Here is a 27,945-nt window from a genome sequence, read left to right as displayed (position 1 = left end):
TGTCTGAAACCCCAAAGCCAACGAGATCCCTACTAAAAAGAAAACCATATTGGCTGATAAAAGGTAAGTTTATTTTATTGGAAGATTATGTGAATATTGCAATTAATACATCAGAAGAAAAGGGGACAGAAGAAGTTAAACCCTTCAGAGTCACAGCAATAGTCAAATTTTTCTGATTTTATTAATATCCTAACAAGGCTGCATCAGAGACTAAAGCAGGAAGGACAGTTCTAGGGAATGCAGGGGGTGAGAGCAGTGGGGACGTGGGAATAAAGACAGGTGTCATATGGATTGGTAAAATCTCCCATCTTAAACAGGAAGGAGTTTTGCTGGAAATCAGCATTATGGGAATGCTACAGACAGATCCTGGTTCCCTTGGGGAACCCCCTACAGACTGACACGGGAACCGGCCGAGCCCTCCAGGGGTCAGAGGGCTAAGAACACTCTGAGCTCTTCAGGGACTTCTCAAAGTTCTTCCCATCGTGTGTCACCTGGCAGGTGTAGGTCTCATGAGTCTTCCACTTTGATGCATCCAGAGACAGGTAACTGCTGGCCATGAACTTGTCGTCACTCTGTTTGGATGGCTTGGTCGTCTCCACTCCAGTGGAGATCTGCTGGCCGTCAGCTTTCCAAGTGACTTGGACTGAGCCTGGGTAAAAGCTGCCCAGCAGACAGACCAGTGTGGCTTTGCTCTTTGTTTTGATCTCTTCCGAGGATGGAGGGAAGAGGTGCACGGTAGGAGATGCCTTTGGCTGACCTACAAGACAAAGAGATTCAGTGTTAGAAAACCCAAATCCAGAGACTGCAGTGCAGAATGTTCAACGTTCCAGATCTCTGCCGTGTAACAAATCCAAACTCTCACAAGTGCCATGGGCAGGGTAATTATCTGAGATGTAAGATGTTCTTCTGGTTAAGGCACAGGACTGGGAATCAGGAGATTTGGGGTCTAATCATTGCTCTGCCATAGGGTTCCTTAGTGAACCTGGCCTAGTTATTTACTGTCCCTATGGCTGTAAAAGGGGATAATATTACTTTACTCATCCTTTTTGTCACTTTGATCCGTGAAGGCTTTATCTTGTATTCCTGCTGCACCCATAACTCCCACTGACTTCAAATAATAACTTGGGGCCTGCAAGGTGTACAGTGTTGGCACTAAAGATACAAATTATTGTTATGAAAGTGAGCAAAGAAGTATGTTGCGATCTATATGCATTGGATGTCTAGCATGAGTGGTTCACAAAGAAAAGCTGCAATTCGTTCTACATTGTGCTGCATTTTAGAAATCTAAAATCCGCTTTCTAAGGGTTTTGGACTATGTTCTGGATATTTGTTTGGGGTTATTTCTTAGAGTTTAATGTGTGTGGTTAGGGCACCAGAAGCCGCTTCAGTGCCCAGAAGGGAATCTGGGGTAACCCACATTTTCCCGTATGGAATAATCCTATAAAATGTAATAACAAAGCAACCAACAAGAGCCAAAGAATGGGACAGGGGATCTAGACACATTGATAGCATTCCATAGAAACTACTGTAATATAGTACAGCACTTTCATAGAGAGAGCTCTTTTGAACCACTCTATGTCATTCTATGGCACAGATAAAGTTTCAGGATATAAAATTCTGCAACATAAATCAAAGATCTCATTGAGCAGTTACCATTGTTCATCACATTCTGTAGGTCTCTAAGCTAAGGGTCAGATCTGTCTGCATGAGTCTTGGCTGGGAAATAGCCTTTTATCGCACCGTGTTATATACTGGATACTCTTGTTGCTAAGTTTCAGAGTAACAGCCGTGTTAGTCTGTATTCGCAAAAAGAAAAGGAGTACTAGTGGCACCTTAGAGACTAACCAATTTATTTGAGCATAAGCTTCCGTGAGCTACAGCTCACTTCATCAGTTGCATCCGATGAAGTGAGCTGTAGCTCACGAAAGCTTATGCTCAAATAAATTGGTTAGTCTCTAAGGTGCCACTAGTACTCCTTTTCTTCTTGTTGCTAAAATGTTTTCAGAAACATTTATGGGACCAAAGGACTCGAGTCAGTATGTGTCTCAGTGCTTTGCTGGATCAGGGTCCAAGACAAGAGGAAAAGGGACATTGCAAGATACGGACACAATAAAGGACATACTGATTTAGGAATGGGTGCACCAGGGGTTTAAAAATTCCTCAGACTTGTAACATCCAGACACCTGGGACCAAACTGAGCAACTCTTCCTCATTCCAGGTAGCACTTTACTCCACAAGGGGTCGGTCCCACTGACGTCAGTGGGCCTGTTTGAAGAGCAAGGTGCTACTCAGCATGAGTAGGCTCAGTGCAGCCTGCGGGCTGTAGTTATTTCACGCTTTACACAGGTCAAAGTGACAAACAATGTTGTCTGAGTTAGCACAGGCAGCCCTGATTTACTGAGCCCTGGCTAGCCGAGAACTATCTGCTCCTCAAGGTTTTACTCTAACAGAAGTTGCTGGCACAGCCAGCATCCTCTCCATTGAGTTCTGAGCTTGGCAGCCCTAGAATGAAGCTTCAAAGAAGCTGGCCAGCAACCTTGTTAATGTGCTCCAGACTTCGGAGAGGCAATTAGTGCAGCCTCTTTCAAGTCCTTCCTGCACCCCGCATAGGCTGCTCCAAACCACCCCACCCCCATTTATCTTCAGCCCTCCATATTTCAAAGGTGTTGGGTGTCCTTCAGCACAGTCAGAAAATCAGGTCTGAGTGGTATTTCCAAACTGAAATCCATGATAGCCACAGTCATCCAAGGAACAATGGAACCGATCCCCTGGGTCAGAAGTCAGTCAGTGCAATTGCACTCACTCCGTGTAAGTGTAAATCAGTGTCATTCCATTGGTGCCAAGGGGGCTACACTGATTTACACCACATGAGGATCTGTTCTTATACTGTAAAAATATCAATCGCTGAACTTGCTCTGAAAGGAGACTGCAAATAGGGGTGTTAAAAATTACCCACCAAATCTCTTGTCAGTTAAAACATTGGGGTTTTATCTAAATGGAAGTTTTTGCAGAATGTTTCTCCAGATCTCGAAAAAACATCTTTTTTTACTGTTGGAAAAGCAAAAACTCAAAACCAAATATTTTCACCTGAACTCTGATTTCTCCCACCTCCCCGGCTTTTCAGTAATTGTTCGGTGACAACATTTTGGTGTTTGGGTTTGGGGGTTTTGCCCAAAAGTCAAAATTTTCTGCTGAAAATTTAGATGAAAATATTTTTTTTAATTTTTGTTGAAAATTTCCTATAAGGAAACTTTAATAATATTTTGTGACCAACTCTCACTAATTTGAATTTTCTTCAAGCTAACCAGACAAATCGGGTTTTAGATTGCAACAAACACATTATTTTCTCTATCACATTACGTTTCAAGGTATTGTACACCCATCTTAAAGAGATTTGGATGATTTTTGGTGTAGGTTTATTGAAGACCATGGGACTATTTTGTTTGATCTTGGTTGAGAATCTGGCCCCTGGTTTCTTTCACATATGAGTCAAAACCGAGTGCTAATAAGAAATGTCTAATCCAGTAAAACCAAAGCAAATAAAAAACAATTGGGGGTTGGGAAATATTTCCCTGAAGAGGCTAATACCAGTTATTTCAAAATTGGGACCTGACAGCAGAATCTGGACATGTTTCATGGGCAAATTCAAAACCCTGTTCACAGGTACAATATAAGAAAATCCAGCATGCGACATGTACACCCTATTCTGACTATCCACGAGTTAAACATTGTTCTCAACCCTGTGGGAAGGTGTGTGCATAAAGAGAGAGGAGACCCGAGCCTGACACTAAGGTAGAAAAGGAGGAAAAAATCATGGAAACATGACAGTATTGGCATTGAGAAGGAAAGGCGGTGAGTAATTCAGTGACTTACCAAGGACGGTCAGCTGGGTTCCTCCACCGAAGACATCCCACAGTGACACACGGCTGTACAAAAACCAGTCATGAACAATGGCAGGGAGGGGTCGCCACCACTGCACGTGTGGGGAAAATAGTCATTGGAAAACTTCTGCTGGCTCTCCATGAGAGTGAAGGTTCATCATTTCTGGAGAAGCTCAAAGTACAATTGATTGAATGAAGATCCATTGGGAGGAGAAGTAATGGAGTATTCCTTGGGAGAGCTGACGTGGGGCCAAATCCTGGTCCCAGCACACAGCCCATGTAAGAGAGCAGAGGATGGTCTTGTCCTTAAGGCACTGGAGCAGGAGTCAGGAGACCGGGATGCAAGTCCTGGCTCTGCCACAGACTGATGTTGTGCCCTTGGGCAAGTCAGATCATCTGTGTGCCTCAATTCCCCATCTGTAAAATGGGGATAGTACTTCCCTATTTCACCAGGGATGCTGTAAGGATAAATTCCTTTAGGGCTGTGAGATGCTCAGGCACAACAGTGCTACAGGTCATAAACCAACCTAGATAGAAGTAAAGGGGCTGTGTGCTAAGCAGCTGCCACTCCACTGGGTTCCACTGCCCCTGTGCTCCCCAAACACACCCACGGTCTGTGGATCTTCAGCTGGCCCTCGTAGGTCCATAGGAGGGACAGGCTGGCAGATTTATTTGGGATGCTGATAGTGAACATGCTGAGCCAGGTTCAACCCTGGTGCAATTATAGTGGTTTGTATGGAATTTTACTACCGAAGAATTAGGCCCATTTATTGTCAGTATTTAATGTATCCAATAGGGAATCTCATGTGGGCGATACCCATGTTTCCAAAGCACTTGTTTGTAGCCCACACCCCTGGGAGCACTGGCCTCTCTACAGACCTAGTCAGTGTCAAAACTATCCTAGCTTCACACCAAGAAGTGTCAGCAAAGAAACAGATCTGCCATGTTGGGACTGCTTGTGTGTGGATAGGAAACCAACACCACGTGTAGTCCTCGTCTCTCATCTGGACAATGCAGCCTTCCCTGCACCCGTCAGTGAGACGCTACCCCATCCCATGACACATGATCCTGCCTTACCTGATCAGGATCTGCAGATAGTCCGTGGGCGAGGGGTCGCTCTGAGTCACTGGGCACAGAAGATCTGCAAGACACTGTGTCAAAACGTCGTGTGTTCACTTTTGGCTGAACCATGCCAGGGGCTGGTGAAGTCTCCACACTGGACATGTTGGAGGAACAAGTAAATAGTGCACAAGATCTGTGTGCCATGAAAGCAATCACCACCATCATCTGCTGGGACCCCAGCCTTGGTTCGGATGCAGGCGTTCCTGGCGGCCTCTCTAGAAGCCAAGATTCTGCATCTGGCATATGCTGGAAAATGCTCCAAGCCCTGTTAGCACCAATACAAGGCAATGTTGGGATCAATATCCAGTATACAACAGAGATCAGCACTTTCCTGAAGAGAGCCCCTGAGTTGCCTTTAGAAATTAACGCATTGCCAGCAACGACAGCCATTTGCTCTGTATTTCCCAGCTGTTCTCAGCAGTAAATCCCAGCGCTGTTTCCCTGGACAGAGCTGCCATGAGACTCCCACCATTGCTGGGCTATTCCCTCCCCCTCACCTTAGGGGAGCCGCACTGGTGCCTGCTGCCCAGCAGAGTGTGGGCGTGTGGTGCCCCTCTCGCCAAAGGCAGGGCCAGTAAACGTCTAGGCTGTGAGCTGTGTCCATGCTCAGCTGGTTTCTTATGAATTAAACCAGGGCCCTGGACCCTCCCTCTGACTGTAAATACAACCCCCCCTTAGCGCCTGGTGTGTCCCCGCTCAGCGCAGCCAGGGGTGTGAATGGTACCAGCCTAATTTCCTCATTAATGGGCCCTAGTTGAAGCCAAGGCTCACGTGCTGTGTTTGACACTTGATCCGGCACCTACAGAAGTTGGTGGGGAAGCTCCTGTGACTTCAGTGGTTGAGGCTCAGACCCTGTGAGAATTCCCTGGGTAGTGGAGGGCAGGCCTGAGCCACCAGCAAAAGTCCCCAAGTCCCATTGTCAGAAGTGACGTAAGTACTCACGCCTGGAGTGTTAATGGTGTTTAAGCATCTAAATATACAGGTAGGCACCTTGTGGGATTTTGAGAAGCACCTAGTTGCCAAACCCCCATTCATTTCATTGCCTTTTTAATCTGGCCCTTACGCTCCTAAGTCCTATTGACTTTCAGTTGAACTTAGACTTTTAATGGAGTGAGTCACTTTTGAAAATACCCTAAATACTTCATGCAGTTTTTCTGTCCTTTCGTCAGTCTATTACGGTTCACCTGTGCAAGGGAGCAGGACCAATTACTAAACATTGAGCAAAGGAAGTGAATCGCTTTCCAGAGCCTTTTTGTCAATGAAGTAGCGTTAAAATCAGCGCACGCTCTGGGTTCCAGTAGTGTACTCGTTGGCACACGCGCTCTCTCTCTCACTCACACACACACACATGCTCTGTCTGATCCTTTCACTCTCATCCTAGCATTGTAAGCTCCTGAAAACTTCTGAGAGCCATTATCCCCTCTGTGCTCTGCACACGCTTGGTGCTCCAGAAATCATCATCTGGATATCTGGGCAGAGAGCTGTCACCTAAGTCGGTGTTGGCAGGATATTAAAGGCCACTCTTCAAAGAGGGGTTTGTGTCTATACTGACTAGAAGTAGCCAGGAGCTCTGTTTACAGCCTATCCCAGGGAACCGCCATCAGCAGTGCCCCTCTCTCTATGGGCCAGATTTGGTCACTTATTCCCCTTAGTGTTGAGCTGTTCAGCCAATAACCCCACTGATTCGAATGAGGCTACTTGAAGAATTACTAATGCTCAGGGAGAAGGTGGTACCGGAATCTGCCCCCTGCGAGGGCAGAGGGTGACTCCGTACTAACTCACAGAGCAGCCTGCTCTCTGCAGGGCTAGTGACCCAGCTGAGCATTGACCCAGAGTAAAAAGAACACAATATTAGCTGATAAAAGGTAAATTTATTTTATTGGAAGAGAAGGTGAATGTTGCAATTAATACACAAGATGTAAAAGGGACAGAAGAAGTTAAACTCTTCACAGATACAGCAATAGTCAAATTTTTGCGATTTTATTAATATCCTAACAAGGCTGTATCAGAGACTAAAGCAGGAAGGAGAATTCCAGGGAATGCAGGGGGTGAGAGCGGTGGGGACATGGGAATAAAGACAGGTGTCATATGGATTGGTAAAATCCCCCACCTAAAAGAGGAAGCAGATTTGCTGGAAATCGGCATTATGGGAATGCTACAGAGAGATCCTGGCTCCCTTGGGGAACCCCCTACAGACTGACACGGGAACCGGCCGAGCCCTCCGGGGGTCAGAGGGTTAAGAACACTCTGAGCTCTTCAGGGACTTCTCGAAGTTCTTCCCATCGTGTGTCACCTGGCAGGTGTAGGTCTCATGAGTCTTCCACTTTGATGCATCCAGAGACAGGTAACTGCTGGCCATGAACTTGTCGTCACTCTGTTTGGATGGCTTGGTCGTCTCCACTCCAGTGGAGATCTGCTGGCCATCAGCTTTCCAAGTGACTTGGACTGAGCCTGGGTAAAAGCTGCCCAGCAGACAGACCAGTGTGGCTTTGCTCTTTGTTTTGATCTCTTCCGAGGATGGAGGGAAGAGGTGCACGGTGGGAGATGCCTTTTGCTGACCTACAAGACAAGGAGATTCAGTGTTAGAAAACCCAAATCCAGAGACTCCCAGTGCAGAATGTAAGAAATTCCAGATCTCTGCAAAGGTGCCACAAGTACTCCTTTTCTTTTTGCGAATGCAGACTAACACGGCTGTTACTCTAAAACAGATCTCTGCAGTGTAACAAATCCAACTTCTCACAAGCACCATGGGCAGGGTAATGATCTGGGATGTAAGGTGTTCTTGTGGTTAAGGCACAGGACTGGGAATCTGGACACTTGGGGTCCATTCCTAGTTCTGCCCCAGGCTTCCTTAGTGAACCTGATGAAGTCACTTACCTCTCAGGCTATGGAAGGGGGTCACATCACTGACCTCAGCGCACGCAGGCTTTTTCTCAAGGTTTATGGTTTTTTACATATTTCTAAAGCGCTGAGACACTTGGTGGAAGGTGCTGTAGAAGTGCGAAGTATTATCAGGATTGTTTCCAAGCTCACCTTTTCATTCATTGTTGCTCAGAGAAAGGGAAATACGACTTCTGAACAGCTAGCAACCTCGGCAGTTTGCAGAGAATTCCTCCCTATTAAGTGCAAGATTTTGATACCTTTCCTCACATTGAGTAGCACCTTCCTTCTCAAATGGTGCCATTTAGTGCAGAGGAAGGTGCTACTCATTGAATTAAGTAGGAAGATATTTCCATGGTGAAAACACTCTCTCTCATTTCTCAAGAACAGACTATCTGAGAATGGGGCTATTTCTTAGGGTCTAAGCTTAGAGTTTAATTTGCCTGTTCAGGCCTTGGGGGCTGCTTCACTAGAGTCACAGAGGAATGTGGGGTAACCCACATATTTCCAAATGAAAAAAATGCTATAACAGATAATTAGAAAAAAAACAAAACAGTAGGATCCAAAGCATAGGATGGGAGAGCTACATGCATTAAATAGTGTTTTATAGAAAGTAGTATAAAATTCTGTAGTTTTGAGGTGGGGGGGGAGTTTGTTTGTGAACCATCCTATGGAATTCCATAGCAGGGATAAATTCTCTATTCTGCCAAGTGGGTCGATAAACCCATTGTTGAATCATCATTGTCTGTCTGGGTCTGTAGGTCTCTCTGCTAAGGGTCAGATCTTCTGCTTAACACCTGGGTGACAAACAATCTCCTACCACAGCCTGGTTGCCTGTTCCTGTTGCTGAACAGCCTAGTTATCAAGCAAGCTTGTGTTCAGCAGCTGTAAAGTACAGACTCATTTATGGGACCAATCCCTGCTTCAGGGCCCGATCCAGTGTGCATCTGAGTGTTTTGCTAGATTGGGGCTCAAGACCAGAGGAAAAGGGACCTTGCAAACTACCACACTGAGGGTTGATTTCATGGTGGGGGCAGAGTAGATTCCCCTGGGCCCTAACCTGGTACTATGCTGTGTAACTGCATAGAGACGGGGGGACATTGAAGGCACTACCTGCTTAAGAAGGGACGCAAAAGTTTGGGGAATTTTTAAACCCTTAGTAACATTTCTGCAGCAGCAGCCTTGGTGCTGGGGCCAAATTGGGATGCCCGTCCTCGCGCCAGGTTGCACCTTACTCCATAGGCGGTCGGTCCCATTACATTAGTGCGACTGTATGAAAAGCAATGTGCTACTCGGCATGAGTAGGGCTCCCGCAGTCTGGGCCCTAATTATTTCACGCTTTATGTAGGTCAAAGCAGCCAAGAATGGTATTTGAGCTAATACTGTCAGCCCTGACTTACTGAGCCCTGGCTAAGCCAGGTCCACTATGTCCCCTAGGCTGTTCTGTAAGTGAAGCCGGCTGGTCCAGCCAGCATCCTGATCACTGAGCTCTGAGCTTGGCAGACACACAATCCAGCCTCTATGAAGCCGTCCAGCCTTTCAGACTGGCCAGCAACCTTGCTAGTGCACAGTTAGTGCAACCTCTTTAAATCCCTTCCCCCTGCAGGCTGCTCCCACCCCACCCCATTTAACTAATATCTTGCATATCTGAAAGGTTTTGGGTGGGTTTGGGTTGCATAGCCAAACTGAAATCCAATTTTCTCCAAGGTACAATGGAGCAGATCTTCAGTGTCAGGAGTAAGTCAGTCAGTGCAATTAGACTCACTCAGGGTAAGCGTAAATCAGTGTAGTCCATTGCTCGCAAGGAAGCTACGTGGATTTACACCATGTGGGGAGCTGGCCATCTATTTTTAGAATTTGATCAGTCCCTTGTCTAGCTCCAACTGAGCAATGCTACAATAGGGTTGGTTGAAAATGACCATCAAAACCATTTTCAGTGGAAAATTGGTTTTCCACTGAATGAATATTTTTGTGGCAAGTATCTGCTTTTCTCAAAAAAAAATCATTTTTTTTGTTGAAAATCCGAAAATGGAAAAAGTGGAAATCTTAAGCCAAAACCTCTCAATAATTGAAGCATTCTCGGTTTTCAGCTGAAAATGCTTGTTTGGGATTTTGGGCCCATTGAGATGAAAATGATTTTTTTGTTTTGCTTTTTCTGAAATTATTCACAGAAGAAAACCATATTTTCTGCCCAGCTCTCATTCCTAAGCATTCCCTTCCAACGGCCCCCAACAAATCCAATTTTAAATCACCAGGGAGCAAGGATTTTTATAGCAGATGAGATGTCACGGGATTGGACACCTGTCTGCAGGATCCTGGGGTGAGTGCTGGTGGAGGTCTATTGCGGACAATGGAGCTAGGGCATTGCACGGCACCAGAGAAGCTGACCCGGGGTTTCTTTCATACACTGACTAGCACCCGGTGCTAATGAGAAATAGTTCATACCCGAAAAGAAAAAGAGGGAAAATCTTTTCCTGAAGGGGCTAAAACTAGGTCATCGTAAGTGGGGACCCAGTGGCAGAATCTCAATAGCTTTCATGGTCAAATTCAAACTTCTCTTGAGCGGGAAAAGAAAAGAAAATCCAACATGGGCCATGTACACCTGCTATGACTATCCAGAGAGACTAAACTTTCTTCCCAAGACAGTGTAAAGGTCCATATATAAAGTGAGAGGAGTCCCGAGCCCAGCATGAAGACGAAGAAAGCAGGAAAAAACCATGGAAAATGTACCATACAGCCAGGAGGAGGAAAGTTTGAGAGTAATTCAGTGACTTACCAAGGACGGTCAACTGGGTTCCTCCACCGAAGATCCACCACAGTGACACACGGCTGTACAAAAACCTGTCCCAGTCGATGGCAGGGAGAGGTCACCTCCACTGCCCGTGAGGGGGGGAAAAGAGGTATGGGGCAATCTCCACTGGCACCCCATGGGAGTGCAGGTTTATCCTTTCCGGAGAAACTCATTGTACAATCGGAGGAGTGAAGATCCACTGGGAAGTGAAGCAATGGAGTATTCCTTGGGAGAACTCAGAATAAGGCCAAATCCTGGTCCCCGCAGACAGCCCACATAAGAGAGCAGAAGATGGGCTTGTCGTTAAGGCAGTGGATTGGGAGTCAGGAAAGCGGCGTTCATGTCCTGGCTCTGCCACTGACTTTGTATCTTTGAGCAAGTGACACCCTCTCTGTGCCTCCATTCCCCGTCTGTAAAATGGGGGCAGCACTTCCGTGCCTCCGAGGGTGGTGTAAGGATAAGTTCTGTCGTGTCCCAGAGATGCTCAGGCACTACAGTGATGGGGGCGTGATGGTACCTAGAGGGAACCAAAGGAGCTCTGTGCTCTGGTACTGTGCTGGGTCCCACCACTACAGCGCTCCTCCAACCCCCGCACCGGCTGTGGATCTGCATGCGTGTCTGTGCTGCTGTGCCTGGAGCCCGTGGAGAACGGGTCTGGGTGCTGGAGGGCATGTACACAACTGGACTGCGTGTTGGTCCCTCCACTGCCATTTGGCCAGGACAGGTCAATACTGGGCCACATTCGTCACTGGTGCCATTGTAATGACTTCAGTGGAATTACGTCGGGGAAAGAATGAGGCGCACGAGCTGTCGTGTATGTTAAGGATGCGATAACCAAACTTAGAAAGCACGTGTCCGGAACCCCACACGCCTGGGAGCACCAGCATCCTTCTCGACCTAATTAATGTACAGCATGTCCCGGTGACCCACCAATAAGTGTCAGCGAAGAGACAGATCAGACATGTCAGGCGCTGCACACGCGTGGATCGGGTGTGATCCAAACCACGTGCTGTCCTCGTCTACTCTCTGAATAGTGCAGCCTCCCTGCACCTGTCCGTGAGAAGCTAAGACGTCCCCTCCCCCATTGTCCTAACGTACCTGATCGGGATCTTCAGATCGTCCAGGGGGTCGCTCTGACTCACTGGGCACAGCCCTTCTGCCAGACGCTGCGTCATGACGTCCTGTGTTCGCTCTCAGCTGAGCCATGCAGGGGGCTGGTGAAGTCTCCACATTGGACATGCCTGAGGAAGGGCTGAAGATCCATGTGCCATGAAACCGATGACCACCACGCTCTGTCTGAACCCCAGCAGTGGGTCAGGTGCAGGCATTGCTGGAAGCCCAGAGTCAAGCAAGATGCTCAGAACCTTTGGTGTTTGTAAAAGCCGTGTCCATCGCACAGCTGACATATGCTGGAAAATGCCCCAGACCCTGTTGGCACCAATACAAGGCCAGGCTGGTATCCGCCCATGTGCAGTGCACAGCAGAGATCAGCACTTTCCTCGTGGGAGCCTCCAGTTGCCTTTAGAAATTAACACATTGCCCCCAACGACAGCCATGTGCTCTGTATTTCCCAGCTGTTCTCAGCAGTAAATCCCAGCGCTGTCTCCCTGGACGGAGCTGCCATGAGACTCCCACCATTGCTGGGCTATTCCCTTCCCCTCACCTTAGGGGAGCCGCACTGGTGCCTGCTGCCCAGCAGAGTGTGGGCGTGTGGTGCCCCTCTCGCCAAAGGCAGGGCCAGTAAACGTCCAGGCTGTGAGCTGTGTCCATGCTCAGCTGGTTTCTCGTGAATTAAACCAGGGCCCTGGACCCTCCCTCTGACTGTAAACACGAACCCTCCCTTAGTGCCTGGTGTGTGTCAGCTCAGCACGGCCAGGGGTGTGAATGGTACCAGCCTAATTTCCTCATTAATGGGCCGCAGTTGAAGCCAAGGCTCACATGCTGTGTTTGACACACTAACAGACACTTACTGGAGTTGGTGGGGAAGCTCCTGTGACTTCAGTGGCTCAGGCTCAGACTCTGTGAGAATTCCCTGGGTAGGGAGGGGAGGCCTGAGCCTCTGGCAAAAGTGCTGAAGTCCCCTTGTCAGAAGGGACTTCAGCACGTTGGGCTGGAGTGTTAAAGGTATTTAAGCACCTATATGTACAGGATGGCACCTAGCGGGATTTTCAAAAGCACCTAGCTGCCAAACGCCCATTCATTTCATTGCCTTTTAAATCTGGCCCTTACACTTCTAAATCCTATTGACTTTCAGTTGAACTTAGACTTTTAATGGAGTTAGTCACTTTTGAAAACACCTTAAATACTTCATGTAGCTTGTCAGTCCATTCATCAGTCTATTGTAGTTTACATGTGCAAGGCAACAGAGCCTTTTTGTCAATGAAGTAGTGTTAAAATCAGCGCACGCCCTGAATTCGAGTAGCGAACTCCATGGCCCATGCTCGTTCTCCCTCTCATACACACGTTCTGTGTGAGCTGCTGAAAACTTCTGAGAGCCATTGTCTCCTCTGTGTACTGCACACTCTTGGGGCTCCACAGATCATAACCTGGAATTCTTACCCTTCCACCATGTACAGACCTGTTTGTGTAGGGGGGGAATGGTGGGACAGTTGGTCTGGTGATGTTAAAAATACTTTGTGAAGTTTAAGAACCCTTCATTCTTTCAAACTCATCCATATCGCAGCCTCCCTCTGCTCCCTTTCCACTTAACCCCTTCTGTAGAAGATGGCAGTGCATGACTGGCCATCCATCCACCCATCCATGTCACCCGTATTGTGAGAGGTGACAGCTCGGTGGTATCTGACACATACGTGGCATATGTGATACAAACGTATCCCTTTACCTCCCTGGCCCCAGGACTGTCAGGGAATCAGGGTCTCCTTTGGCTGGTGGCCCAGCACGGCTCGGGGTCCATGATAAATGTCTTTGTGATGCAAATTTCCAGCTATACACACGGTGCATGCTGCTGTCTGGGAAGGGTGAGACAGACCCCGGAGCTCCCCTCCGAGTATCCAGTCTCACATGAAACTGATTCCCCAGGACAACTATGGGGTAATTAATGGGACACAAATTGTCTGCTCTGGCCTGTCAAGGCTCAAATTGTGCAAAAGCCCAGAAGTAACAAAGGCCTGAGTGTTTCCAGAGAATCCATATCATCAGTAATGTTTTGATTTCATTTGAAAAGCATCTTGAATCTGAAGACTCCCAAAGCACTTTACTCATTTACACAGTTGGTCAAACTGCACATAAAGGTTACTGCCTTCCCCTCTGGCTGAAACACAGCAGGTGTGTCTCAGTGGCCAGCAGCACTTGTTTAATTCAGGCAGATTTCCATGTACAGCTGCCCCTGCTGGGAGGGCAGGTTGGGTGCGTAGGGAGCTGTCCCCCAAGTTGGTGTTTAATATCCTGCCCAATGCAACTCTTCCAAAGAGGTCCGTTGGGTCTCTACTGACCAGAAGTAGCCAGGAGCTCTATTTATAGCCTAACCCAGGGACCAACCTGCAGCAGTGTCGTGCCCCTCACCCTATGGGCCAGATTTGGACGCTTATTCCCCTGAGTCCTGAGCTGTTCAGCCAATAGCCCATTGACTGACTCTAATGAGGCTTCTTGAAGAATGACTAAAGGGAGAAAACGGGAGCCGGAATCTGCCCCCTGCGAGGGCAGAGGGTGACTCAATACTAACTCACAGAGCAGACTGGTCTCTGCAGGGCTAGTGACCCAGCTGAGCATTGAGCCAGCCTAGCCCTGCTGGTCTGTTGGGAGGTGCCAGGATCCCAGCACAAGCAGGGCTGGCTGCAGAGCCACAGGGGTTTGCATTATGCTCTCATGCAGCCCATGATCCCCAGTGATTCCCTAACACAACGTGTACTCTGCAGAGAGATTTGTGCAGCAGCAATTGTCACCCCTCCCAGAAGGCTGGCTGAGAGCCAGAGTGACCCGTGTTAGGGGAGAACAGTCACAGCTTGGGTAATGATCCCTCTGTGACATCTCTCCCCCTCCCCTGATCTCCATGATATTACACGTCACTCAGCGTTACTTCTCCCTTAGCTTGTCTGAAACCCCAAAGCCAACGAGATCCCTACTAAAAAGAAAACCATATTGGCTGATAAAAGGTAAGTTTATTTTATTGGAAGATTATGTGAATATTGCAATTAATACATCAGGAGAAAAGGGGACAGAAGAAGTTAAACCCTTCAGAGTCACAGTGATAGTCAAATTTTTCTGATTTTATTAATATCCTAACAAGGCTGCATCAGAGACTAAAGCAGGAAGGACATTTCCAGGGAATGCAGGGGGTGAGAGCAGTGGGGACGTGGGAATAAAGACAGGTGTCATATGGATTGGTAAAATCTCCCACCTTAAAGAGGAAGGAGTTTTGCTGGAAATCAGCATTATGGGAATGCTACAGACAGATCCAGGTTCCCTTGGGGAACCCCCTACAGACTGATTCGGGAACCAGCTGAGCCCCCTGTGGTCAGAGGGCTAAGAACACTCTGAGCTCTTCAGGGACTTCTCGAAGTTCTTCCCATCGTGTGTCACCTGGCAGGTGTAGGTCTCATGAGTCTTCCACTTTGATGCATCCAGAGACAGGTAACTGCTGGCCATGAACTTGTTGTCACTCTGTTTGGATGGCTTGGTCGTCTCCACTCCAGTGGACAGCTGCTGGCCGTCAGCTTTCCAGGTGACTTGGACTGAGCCTGGGTAAAAGCTGCCCAGCAGACAGACCAGTGTGGCTTTGCTCTTTGTTTTGATCTCTTCCGAGGATGGAGGGAAGAGGTGCACGGTAGGAGATGCCTTTGGCTGACCTACAAGACAAGGAGATTCAGAGTCAGATTAGGAACAAAGCCAAAGAGAATTCAGATACACAGTGGAACATCAAATTCAGACGCTGCCAGTGCAGAATCCAAGGTACTAGATATTTTGAGCTAGATCCTCACCTACTATAAATGAATGTAGTTCCATGACAGCTGAGGGAGAAACTGCCTGAACTGTAAATCAATGCTGCTTTGTAACTACAAAGTCTTACCATTAAAAATCAAATGAAAGCTCACCTATATCCCCGGATTCTATCTGGTAAAGTTAGAGTGGAGTAGAACAGGAAAAGCTAAGTTCAGCTAAAACACTGCGCTAGCCCAATATAATGATCTCCCGTGTTAAACATCCCCCAGCATCTCTCCTTGTACTTGTTCCCTCTCCCACCAGCTAAGGAACCATATGGCACTGACGCTGCATTTGCATGATTGCCCAGGAATTCAGGGCCGAGGAATGTAGCTGGCTTATTCTTTGAGTCAACCATGTTTGATCTGCTGCGAGCTGCCCTCAGAACATCGAAAGCAGCTGTTGCTTTCATATGCAAAATGGCGCTCCGCTATGGCTGGTCTGCTGTCATCTGGCTCTAACATGTCTATCTTTAAAACTGCCAGCTAGCATTTGCCATCTTGTGTCGCTGGCTGTAGGAAAAGTGGATGTTTCAGAGGATTCCAGGTTTAGCTCTGATTTGGAATCCTGCCTGACCTGAGAGCTACTTAAATTGGTTTGTTGGTATTCTAGAAATTTGTGCCCCTTCAGTATCTCCTCCTGCAGGATACTCCATACACGGCAGAGAACTCACATAGTGTGTTTCAAGTTTTTATTCTTACTGTTTTCTCAATACTTTGGGGCCGCATGTCGGCAAATTCAGCTCGCATTGAAGCAGGTACTGAGGGAAATGTTAAACCACTGATGTTAATTTGATTGCATCAGAGAAACCAAAAGCAAAATTTGGGCCCTTAAAATAAGAACTAGGGCCCTAATCCAGTTGAGCACTTAGATGCATGCATCAGCCATCCCCTGGAAGTCAATAGACTGACTACTCATGCGCTTAAAGTTAAGCACGTGCTTAACTGCTCTGCTGGATCAGATTCTTTGTGCAAAGATTTAGGATAGATTATGGCTCATAGGCAGCATCAAAGTTTCCGCAGATTCAGAATCTGTCACGGCACCCTACATTGATAATTCCTGTGGGCACAGTTCTCCCACTGCAGATATCCTGCTTGCCTGGAATTAGGCCTTTGGTCCTAGCATTAATAATCTTGTCCATTACGACCTCATTGGCTCTACAGCTATACCAGCTGAACATCACATTAGTGGGAATGAATGGCCCTTTACTGAGAAATGCTCAGCCGACGGCTGACCTGGCACAAGCCAACATTTAATCCCATAGCTCCGTTACTGCGGAGTTCACAATCACTCCGGGGCATTGATACGTCAGATTATTTCTTTGTGTTCAAGTCAGAGAAATTTAGCCTCTTAGGCCTTGATCCTGCAATCAGGTCCATACCACCGGCCCGGGCTGGATTCCTATTGGCTTCAAAGATGCTCTGTGAGTATGCCTGTGTGGATCCAATCGCAGGAGTGGGGCAATATTTTATCGGAGTAGAGAGCCGGAAGGGCTCGCTCTCCTGCGTTCAGTTGTACAGCGTTTGGCAATTCAAAGATATATCTTTAGTTAACTAGAGTCTCTGGGGCAAACTCTCCTCTCATCTACGCTGTGTAAATCCTGTGTAGTCAATGCACTTTTGCCACAGTACCGAGAAGAATATGGCCCAATATTTTCAGAAGTCAATTTCAGCTCATGTTTAAAGAAACCTCCTTGCTAACAACTGCCAGAGCGGCTAATATTCACAGCACTGATTGCCGAACAATCAAGAGAAGCAGAGAGCCATCTAGAGTTCCCTGTGTTTCATCAATGATTGTTCAGTGCTACATTGCAGTTAATGCTGCAACCAATAAGTAGCAACCAATAACCAATAAGATTCCCTCCTCCTGAAGGGAAACTGATCTTTCAGAGACTTAAGCCCTTATCCTGCAATGAGTTCCCCCAAGGGGACCCATGTGCTAGCACAGAGGCCCACTGGATTCAGTGGTCAATGATAGTCACTCAGAGCTCAAGGTTGTGGTCAGATTCTCAGCTATTGTAAATTCACGGCTTTGATTGAGAGAGGCCAATATATATCTATAAAATGTTTGTGTTAGTGTGTGTGTGTATACACACACAAACACACACACACAAACACACTGTTGGCAGGAGAACCCATCATTTTAATATCTTCTAGGACGAAGTGAATCCAGTTACTCCAGATTTACACCAATGTAACCGAGAGCAGATTTGGCCCATTGTTTCTGGATCGGGGTTCGTTTTCTCTTAAATGACAACGTTAGTCCCATCAGAATATCTAAAATTTCTAGTTCAGTGGCTTTCAACCTTCTTTTCATTTGCGGACCCTTCAAAGACTTTGAATGGAGGCGCGGACCCCTTTGACAACCTTAGCCATAGTCCATGGCCCCCCAGGGTTGAAAACCACTGTCTTAGATGTTTTAAGAGAAGCTTTCTCAAAAAAAAAAATTTTTTTGAACACTGCTGGTGTGACCCTATCTGCTGCGGGTTTCCCTCTCGCTAGTAGAGAGGAATAAATATCTGTGGCTAAACTCCCAAAGGAAATCATCCCTTGACTTAGTTCTGCATATTCTGACTGCACAGACATGTTCAGACCTGCACACACAGCTTGATTCTCAGAGACGCTGAGCACCCAGCACTGCTATTGGGAGCTATGGGCGTGCAGCACTTCTGAAAATTAGCTAATAAGGGTTGGTCACTTTCCTCCTAAGCATGTGTGGTAATTGCCAGCTCAGTGGTCTGACACTGTACAGCAATTCCTATTGATCTGATTCTCAGAGGCACTGTGCCATCACAGATCCCACTGAATTCATAGTCTGGCCCGTTTCAATGCAGCTGTGCAGTGCTGGGCAGGGACATGCTTCTGTCCTATCGCAATGATCATCCTCTGTCCCGAAGCACAAGATATCAATTCCCTTGTCTTTGCATGTGCAAGTCACAGAACAGTGGTGTTAACTGGTCATAAAATTATCCAGCTTCTTGTTAACTCAAGCTACAGTGTTCTACTCTATCATCTCCCCAGGGGATAACACACCCTTTTACTTAGCGAATACATACTTGCCAGCCGTTCCACCTAGAGACCCCGTGGCTCAACGGGCAGTCAAAAAGGAGGAGTGAGCCGTGCTCGCTTGTTAACAATCACAATAATTCATTCATAACCTTAAACACTTCGACTGAATCCTCTCCTGCACCTCTCTATTCCAAGCGACAGAGTCCTACTTGGAGCAGTTCCTCATCCGTATGTGAGTCTCGCTATTTAAGACCATTTTTGTTGCCTATCTAGCTACCGCAGGTATTCCTTGCGCCCATTGCAGTAATATCTAAGTAACTGCCTGACCAGGAGAAATCCTTCTCTGGCTCTTTTCAGTCTCTGCAAGCTCCGATACAACAGTGACTAGCCAGCCAGATGCTTAAAACTGAACAGGCTATTTGCAAAAGAGGGTGTCTCATGTTTCAAGAAGAAGTCATTTGCTCTGTATCCCTTTTAATTGCACCTGAGAATTCAAAGTCTCCTTTTAATTGCTTCTGCCCCCTGGATGACCGAAAACATCCACCTATGTTTTCAAGAGGAGTTTCTCTCTCTCTCTCTCAGCTCATTGACCACTCCTATTTTCTTTCCCTGAGTTGAAAATTCTCACCAAAACAGTCTAAGTTTTCCAGCATAACCTCAGGAAAAGCATCAGACACAAAAAAAAACAAAAAGCAGCTGTCATTTTTGACCATTTCTGAAACAAAGACGCTTTTTCTTTTTTGGCTGCAGGACTGACCAGTCGTCTATGAAACTAAAACCTTATATCTCAAACTCCTGAATATTTTCTCCTCGTTACCATAGCCTTACCTGGGAATCTTTCCATCAGAGAGTGAAAACTGACATAGAAAGTTTTGTTAGATAAACAATTAAAATACAATTTGCTGGGCTCTGAAATTAGGAGGTACCCCCCCACACACCTATAGCCTGTAATAAAACAAAACCCTGTTATGTGACCAAAGCTTTGATCAGTGGGGACTCATCAGTAACAAAAGGGCAAAAACATTTTTACAAGTGGAAAAATCTGTAACTACACAGGACCTGCGTTTTGTCATTCAACAGAGCAACCCCCCCTCTGTCCACGCACACATTTTCATGGTGATTAGGACAGAGTAGAAGAGCACCCAGCCTGGAATAGATAGAGAAGTTGAGAAGGGGAGACAAAGGAACAAAATTCAAAACTCGCAACAACTGGGAAACGATTGTAAATGAATATTAGAGTGACTTACCAAGGACGGTCAACTGGGTTCCGCCGCCGAAGACATACGCACAGTGACACACGGCTGTGCAAAAATATCCCGGCAGCTGCTTGCTTCTGCTTTGTGGCCCAGGCGTCCCATCGGCAGGGTGAATTAGATGGGGAGGTTGATTGGCCAGAATGTTGAGCTTTGGGAGAAGGGACCCAGATTTCTCTTCTCTGAAGAAACTTGGGTGATACAGGGGGACGGACAATAATTTAGTGGGGAGTGTAATTGTGGAATCAGCTTCTCTCCCAAGGGATAAGCCACTGTGCCTCTGGTCAAGGTCTTGAGTTAAATAGGATGCTAATCCCAAAGAACAAATTCTTTCTCTTTGAGTCCTAGCACAGGGCCTTTCTATTCAGATCTGTTTGTCATTGAGCATCTTGGCCTGTCTTCTTCACCAGCTCGTCCTTTCTGGATCTTTTTTCCTCCTCATTTTGGCAGAATGGGGTCACTGGGCCCAGCTTGGTTTCCATTTCTGTGTTTGACCTTTCTACGGTGCCCTGCTACCTGGCAACGGGCCCCGTGTACATATGTGAGCACAGTGAGTGTAACGTTAACGGAGCTGGTGCACAGCAGTGTTCAGAACCCATAGAATAAACCAGATCACAGAGACGAGCAGAGTTTCCACCAGCCAGCCTGGCACAGGACCTTTCGGCCCGGAGTCCAGGGGCCTCCAGGGAACCGCACAACAAGACGTGGAGAGCTAAGAGATAGGGGTTGGGAGGAAGGGGAGCCTGGCTCTCTCTGTTATGAAGTTGTCCACAGAATGGATAAGGTGGCAGGGACTGGAGTATGGATCAATAAAATACATCGTACTGGAGCCGATAGACAGAATTGAAAAGAGGCTACATGATTATTCCCAGTTTCCAGAATGCTGCACCGGGCCAGTTCTAGCAAAGGGCCACAAGCAATAGTCTCCCCTTATGAAGCCAGCACCTTATGGGCCCCCCTGTATCCATATCTCCCCTGAACCACCCCACAGACCATGGCACTTCCCCCCACTCCATGGCTGCAGACTCCCCTACTTTTCAGGCTGAGCGTCTGAATCAATGTGTGATCTGAAATGGTCGGGGAGGCAAGAAGGTCACAGACAGATGTCTAGAGTGTAGGGGTCCCTTTGCCCAGGTCCTTTGGAAACTCAGAGCTAGCCGCAGTGCAGCCTTGCTTTCGTTTAGGTCAAGACAAATAAAAATCAAGAAAAAGGCGATATTAGGACTTGAAATCTGGTTTACCTGGTTCCGTATTTCTATATTTCCAGTGAGCCTGTGGCTTGATTCCCCGTGGGTCCCACTGACGCAGAAGGTCAGGACAATGAGGTTCTTTGCTCTGAAATCCACCTTGATGCCGTGAATGAATCCCATCCTGGAAGGAGAATGCAGTGGCTAAAGGACACTTGCTACTGAAGTATCAGCAGCATCCTCCATTCGGCCCACAGCGAAGGCAGCGCTGGAGACGTCTTTAGAACATGCGAGCCCAACGGGTTCCCCAGAAGGCCAGTCAGAGACATCCCTGTGAAGCAGCAGGTAGGAAGGCTCCTGGGTGTTTGTCGCAATGTACGGGTTACTCTTGCTGTAAACGGCCCTCCTAGCCCCTGGGGTTGGTCCTTGCTGGGAACCATGGAGTGATCCACAACAAGGGGAACCCACAGGCCATTTCCAAGTTTTGAGCCATGACGTGTGCTGTCTCTTAGGATTAGGGAGGGTCTGGCTGCCCCTCGCAGAGTATGGCCCTCTGGATGTTCACACCATTGACATCTACCATAAGCATCTTCTGTGCAAGTTCCTGGGTCCCAAGAAAGCCACATAGGTCCGTCTTTCTGTATGTCCAAGGCACAAAGCTAAATTGTCCCAACAGATGCTGCTCCTACAGTCTAATAATTCATTGCAGTAGCAAGATAAGTCCTTCCCCTATCTGCCCCGTGGGGGATGGATGGGCACCATCTCAGCCATGGACAGAGTCTTCTGTTCAACTGGCGTCTTCAGGAATCCCACTGCTCTGGCTCTGCCACCTGACTGGGAACTGAAACATCACTTCTTAACCCCTGGATTCAGCCAGTTATGCCTGACAAGCTGAGCTTGGTGTGCGCAGTACAGGCCAGAGACAGAGAGGAACATCGGGTGATAGGTACAGCTGGCAATGTGAGCTTGGAGGGGAGGGGCCAGGAGCCAAGGGCTGATAGCAGACAGAGTCAGCGGGGGCAGTGACGGCCGATGCCTGAACACATCTGCAATAGGAGGTCCCCGGGGAAAGGTTTAAACTGAAATTCAAGCCTGCTCCGTCAACCCCAGATTCCCAAGCTACTAGGGCTTCCTGTTGCTCTTTAAAGCTTTCTTCAATAACATCCCCTTTGAAAGTCCCCAATCCCATACTGTGCAGGGTGTTCAGTCCAGACCGAGCGACCCCCTCCCCAGCTGGTGGGTGCTATTTTAAATGGAAGGATTTTAAAGTGAACATCAAAATATTCAGACACCTGATTCCATGCTCTTGGGGCTGGGGGGGAGGAGAGCAGAAACCTGCCCAGCTGGGAAAATAGCTGGTGTTCGGCTGAAAAGATGAGGGCATTCCCGTAACATTCCCCATCCTGATCATTCTATTACTGCTCCGAATGGCCAACCAGGGGGGAGACCCTAGAAAGCAATTAGAGGCGGCAAAAGGCTCCAGCTTTCCAAAGCTTCCTTGGAGGGGGGCGGGGGGTCCCCCACTCACAGTTTTATTTCAGTCAAAGTGGCTGCCACCTCTCTGCTGTCCCTTGTGTGGAGCAGCCAGAGCTGAGATGCGCTAATGGTAAGAAAATACTGCACTGCACCTGCCTTATCAGAACCGAATCCCCTTGGATCAGCTGACGATGGCAGATGGACTCATGAAATTTACCTGTTTCACAGCTGGTTGCTTGACCCTGAGTGGCAGTTTTGTACACCTGAAATTATCTCATAGGCGGGGAAGTGCCAGTTGGTCCCGAAACATGTAGCCGATGAAAACCTGCCGTGTGATATCATGCGGCAGGACAGTTACCACGTGTAATCAGTAAGTGCCCTCTGCGGTCAGCTCCTGTGATTACAAGTTGACTTGTGGTTACATGATTTCATGCTTTTTTTCTTTTTCCATTGATGCACTGAAACACTCTAGTCATGGGGGAAACACACTGTGGGGTTGAGCAGTCTTGCGTTGCCAACTGTCCTGCGATTGCATGCGCACCTGGCAGATGGTGTGTAACTGTCTGGCTCCTGGAAACCACTTCCTTTTCCTGCTAAACCTGAAAGGAAATCAGAGTAGTTTCTGGGGAGCGTAAGTGCCTCTCAGTGCAAGTGGCAATCACTCTGTTTATAGTTCCCTGCATGCGCAAGAAGCATCATGCAAGCAGCCAGGCTTTCAGGAAAGCAAGTCTCCCTTCCTTCAGTTGGTAACCGTTCACCTCTGGGTATCTGGATTCCAAGCCTTTTTATTGCAGGAATGAGGCTGAGTTGGTCTCTGCCTTGCCCCTGTTCCCATGGGCAGTCACCCTACTTGGAGAGCTTGGAGTGGAATGACCACAGTGCTGGGGGTCAGGACTAGGATGCCTGGGTGGAGCTGCCTGGAGAAGTGGCCGGTGCTCTGGCTGGGTCTAGCCAGGGCTATCAATCCCTTATGTGTCAGAGCAACTGTTTCACCAGTTGGCATTAAACCAGAGCCAGGTGAAGAGCCCCGTTAATTCCTTTCACTACCGCCAGGACCAGCTCATTCTGGCTGGTTGGGAGCGACTGGGCCAGAGAACATACTCCCTGCTTACCTAGGGTGCCGTGCTTACCTAGGGTGAATGTGTGAGCCAGCCCAGCCAGCACGCACACATCGCTTGGGGCTGCTTTGTTCTGGATTCAGACTGGTCAACCGGCTTCGTTTAGCTTGAGAAAAACTCAGACTCCAACAAAACCCAAACCTGTGTGTGTGTGTGTGAAGTGTCTCATAGACAATCCCACCCCCTTTGTTTTACTTTTTCCTGGCTTATTGGACTGGTAAGGGTCAGAGACTCGGCAAAGAATCGAACCAAAGCAGAAAGCACTAGCCCAGCTTTCTCAGCCAGTAGCCCTCCCACCCCCCGAGCATCGGTGTTCCCCACGCCACCTTGTTTGTGGCTCAGGGCATCTGGTGGCCAGTTGAAGCTAATCAGATTTCCATTATCACCAGCTCTCTTTTCAGTTGTTCTGGCTGCTGGTCCCTGGCTCGCCGAGCCCACCCAGTTCTCTCCACAGGCCAGGGCCTGGGCAGCATCCCAACACCTAGACCCTGTTTGGAGGGTTGAATGAAACTTCCATGGGGCTCAGGGCTTGTTGTGCTTTGCCAGGGTGTCCTTTCACCTTGTTGTTAGCACAGTCTGTGTCAGAGCCAAGCTTTCAGCTCTGCTGACGGTGATTGGTCATTGACGTTGTGCAGTCAGGGGTATTTACACGTATCACTTCACAATGGCCATGCCCTTGTCACATGGAGCGAAGACCAATTGAGCTCTGATCACTCATCAGCTGAGTGATCAGCTAAGGCCTCAGTGAGTAGCTGCGTAGCCTTGCGTAGGATGGTTGGGCACCATGTCAGGCCTCTCCCACTACAACTGCTTGAGCTGGACATGGAGACCTCCAAGAAACACCTTGGGGGCTGCAAGAAGTTGGGTGTTGTAGACAGGGTAGGTGCTGAGACCGATCGGAAGTCGGTGTCTCAGCACGGCGTGAGGGGACATGATTTCTGGAAGAAACATCTTTTAGATGAGATGTGAAATTGAGCTCCTGTGATAAATACTACTCCTACTTTGGAAGCATTTTGCAGCTGTCTAAGGAACTCCTGGCCATTTGGGTTCAATGAGACTCCACAGCACTTTCAGGTGTTAACCCCAGTGACCTGGCCTGTTGTAACAAAGCTAGTTACATTCTACCTACCTCAATTTCTCATTGGATCGGCCGTATTATTATTCTGTGCTGCCTGCCCCAAACTTGTGTGTCGTGATGTTGTGGGCTGTACATCAGCTGTCTCTCTCCACCCCAGAGGTGGCTGCAGATCAATGATGGGTGATCTTTGTAGATCATTTTGAGAGGGGCTTTGGGAATCCTCCAGGATCAGAGAGGGCTTTCTCAAGGCAAGAGACTGTTGGTTTTGCTCTGGTGCACTTGGGCAGCTTTGCATGGCAAGGTGGGGCAGATGACTGTGCTCCGCTTGAGCAGCCTTGCCTACTATTCACCGTGCCGTCACTGCACGTGTGCTGTGCAGCAGGCCACAAGCCGCTCCTCCAGGTCAGTCATTTGTCCCAGCATGTACTTGAGTCTCTTAGGGACATGAATATGGTCGGTTACTCAACTTCATTGTTTCTTAATGAGTGCAGTCTTAGCAGCTCATAATGCCCCAATTTCAGACAGGGATGCTGAGCCGTATACTCTAAATAATACAGGTCAGGTAAACGTTTTGTAGCAAGCTGCCATCTCCCATCAAGTTATGCATACGTCTGAGTCCACGCAAAGGGAAATGATTAAACTAGCCAAAGACAGGAACAGGAGATGGACCTAAGCCCTGAAATGCAGCAACAAATTAATATTGGGCAAATGTCAGACACTGACAATCAGTCGCAACACAGTTCAGATAACGGGCAAGGCCCAATTCCCAGAGCTAAGCAATGAGCCTCCCTCTGCTAACTCTCTGACAGTGCCAGGAAATTCAGATCTGGATGCCTCTACTCCCCCTGCAGTTACCTCTCCGCCCCCTGCCCCTGCCAAAGTTTGCTTCTGTTTAGATCCAGGGCTTGAGTTCAGGCCTCTCTAACAGGAACTCAATTCAGAGGAAAAGAAAACAGATTGGCCAAGATTTTCAAAGGTGGCTAGTGATTTGCGGGTATCCAAAGGGGGCGAAGTACCTGTCGTGTGAAAATCAGGCTCCTTTCCCGTGTCTTCAGTTGGGCAAATAGAAACAGAGGCTCCCCAGATCCCTGTCCTTTTGGAACATCTTAGCCAGATTATGATTCCTGGGTGTCTGTGGGAATCTGCAACTCTGCCTGCACCCCCCAGCCCTGCAGTAACCTCCTTCCCTGGTGCACATCCCCATCTAGTGTCCTTTTGCTGCAGTGCCATGTGAAGATTCCCGGGTCTATGTCAACCAGACCCTTACAGCTGGAGACGCTTCCTGCTTGGGATGAGCCTGAAGATGGCAGCAGAGCCACAGAGATCGGAGCTGATGTGAATCCAGCACTCACCTCACGGACCATGGTGTCAGACAAGCTGGGGCTGGGGCAGGCAAAGCAAGGCCAGCAGAGGTCAACGTGCACCAACGGATCTGGTCGCTCCTGGCAAAGGCAGAGACTGTTTCCAAGGGCTAGCTGCCCAATGGAGCAGGTTCTGCCTGCTGATCACTTATGAAAGAGCTCAGTTCCCACCCGGGCACCTCACAGGAAATAGGGGGCTCAGAATCCAGCAGCTCCTCCCTGGCTCTCTGAGTGCAGAGACCGACTCCTCAAGTCATTGGCCTGCTCACAGCTTTGGAAGAGATTGCCCAGGTATTGGGGCAATCGCACCAGGATAAGGTAGAGCAGCCACCCTCTCCCAGTAGGGTTCTATATCATTCCCCCTTTTGGTGACCTCAACGGCCCTTTTCTGACACCAGCGTCACCCCTTTGCTGAGCGGTGGCAGACGTTAATGCCGTTCGGGTCGGTTCTCCCGCAGTCAGTGACGTGGAGTCCGGGTATGTTCTGAGTGTAACTTGTTCGTTCACACATACACCAGTCCAAATGTCATTCCTGGATAGTCTGATGCTTCCCTGTGAATATTTAAGCAAACAGCCCTGCTCCGTCACCTGGCCCAGGGGCTTGTTTTACTCTGGAAATCTCAGGATCTCTCTTTGCTGCAGGCTCGAGTGTTCTGGCATCCTTAGCCTCTGTTTGCTAGAAGTGGGGAATGGGTGACAAGGAATGGATCACTTGGTGATTACCGTTCTGTTCATTCCCTCTGGGGCACCTGGCATTGGTCACTGTTGGAAGACAGGATACTGGGCTAGATGGACCTTTGCTCTGACCCAGTGTGGCCGTTCTTATGTTCTCTTGGCAAGACCTCTAGGGCCCTGACTAGGGATGTCTCAAGAGGGTGTAACTGGAGCTGGAGCTCCCCTGCTCATGCTGGAGGGGGTGATGACCCTTAGCCAGTCTGAGTAGAGAGTTCCCGTCCTGCACCAGGAGATGGAGGAGGGAGACAGGGAAGGGCCATTCACACAGTGCACGGAGGCAGCTGGGAGGAGTTGTCCTCCCCTCCTTCCCACAAAAAGAGAGAGAAGGAGGAGGGAGATGTTCCATCCGACCCCCTGCAGAGGGAACACAAGGAGGAATCAGGGGAGCGCTGTGCATCTCCTGAGTGAGGAAATGGACTTCACTGCAAAGAACAACTCTTGTGGGATGTGTTATAGGCAGAGACCAAACACTGCAGCCTCTGCGGTTCTGTCCCCCAACACCATCGTATGGTGGGGGAGGGAGGTTTTTGTCTCACTTCCCCATCTGGCTGGATCACTGTGATTCGCACTACTGGCCCACACCGCACAGTAATAATCAGCCTCATCCTCTGCCAGGGCCCCGGAGATGGTCAGATAGCCTGCGTTACTGGCCGTGTCTTTGGAACCGGAGAAGTGAGCAGGGACCCCAGAGCCCTGGTCCTTGCTGGACTCTGAATAGTATCTCAGAAGGAATCGTGGAGAATTCCCAGGTTTCTGCTGGTACCAAAACACACTGTAGCCACTGATACTGGTCCCACTGCTCATGGTGCAGGAGAGTTTCACGGTGTTTCCTGGGGACACTGACACTGAGGGCGGCTGAGTCAGCACAGGCTGCGAGCTGGAACCTGGAAAAAATATGGTAGAAACGTGTCAACCCCTCCCTGTCCGTCCCCAGCCACTAGTAACAGGGTTTGTGCAATTGGCTTCAGCAGTAACTTCATTGTGTATTTAACCTGCTCTCCCTGTTCTCACCTGTACACCATGTCCCCAGGGGACATGGGAATGAGGGGAACCCAGAGCATGGTGAGGAGATTTCAGGCCCTTGGAAGAAACGCAGCGAGAGGTGCTGACAATGCCT

At 48.4% G+C, this 27,945-nt stretch overlaps 1 protein-coding gene and 1 pseudogene across 2 annotated transcripts in view; both read right to left on the bottom strand.

Annotated features, from left to right (window-relative positions):
- The window catches only part of LOC311531648 (immunoglobulin lambda-1 light chain-like), a gene marked incomplete at its 5' end in the record, with an annotated part of 46,616 nt that overhangs the window by 7,643 nt on the left and 11,028 nt on the right, over positions 1-27,945 (bottom strand). The window lies entirely within an intron of this gene.
- Positions 134-27,889, bottom strand: LOC311531774 (immunoglobulin lambda-1 light chain-like; annotated as a pseudogene). Its single transcript has 6 exons — positions 27,840-27,889; positions 27,293-27,712; positions 7,248-7,562; positions 4,959-5,022; positions 3,874-3,926; positions 134-757 (listed from the first exon to the last, which is right to left on the bottom strand). The product of its transcript is annotated as an immunoglobulin lambda-1 light chain-like (transcript).

This window comes from Lepidochelys olivacea (assembly GCF_965140295.1).
Source record: "Lepidochelys olivacea isolate rLepOli2 genome assembly, chromosome: 15".
Taxonomy (NCBI): Eukaryota; Metazoa; Chordata; order Testudines; family Cheloniidae; genus Lepidochelys; species Lepidochelys olivacea.
This window is presented reverse-complemented; position numbering and strand designations above follow the sequence as displayed.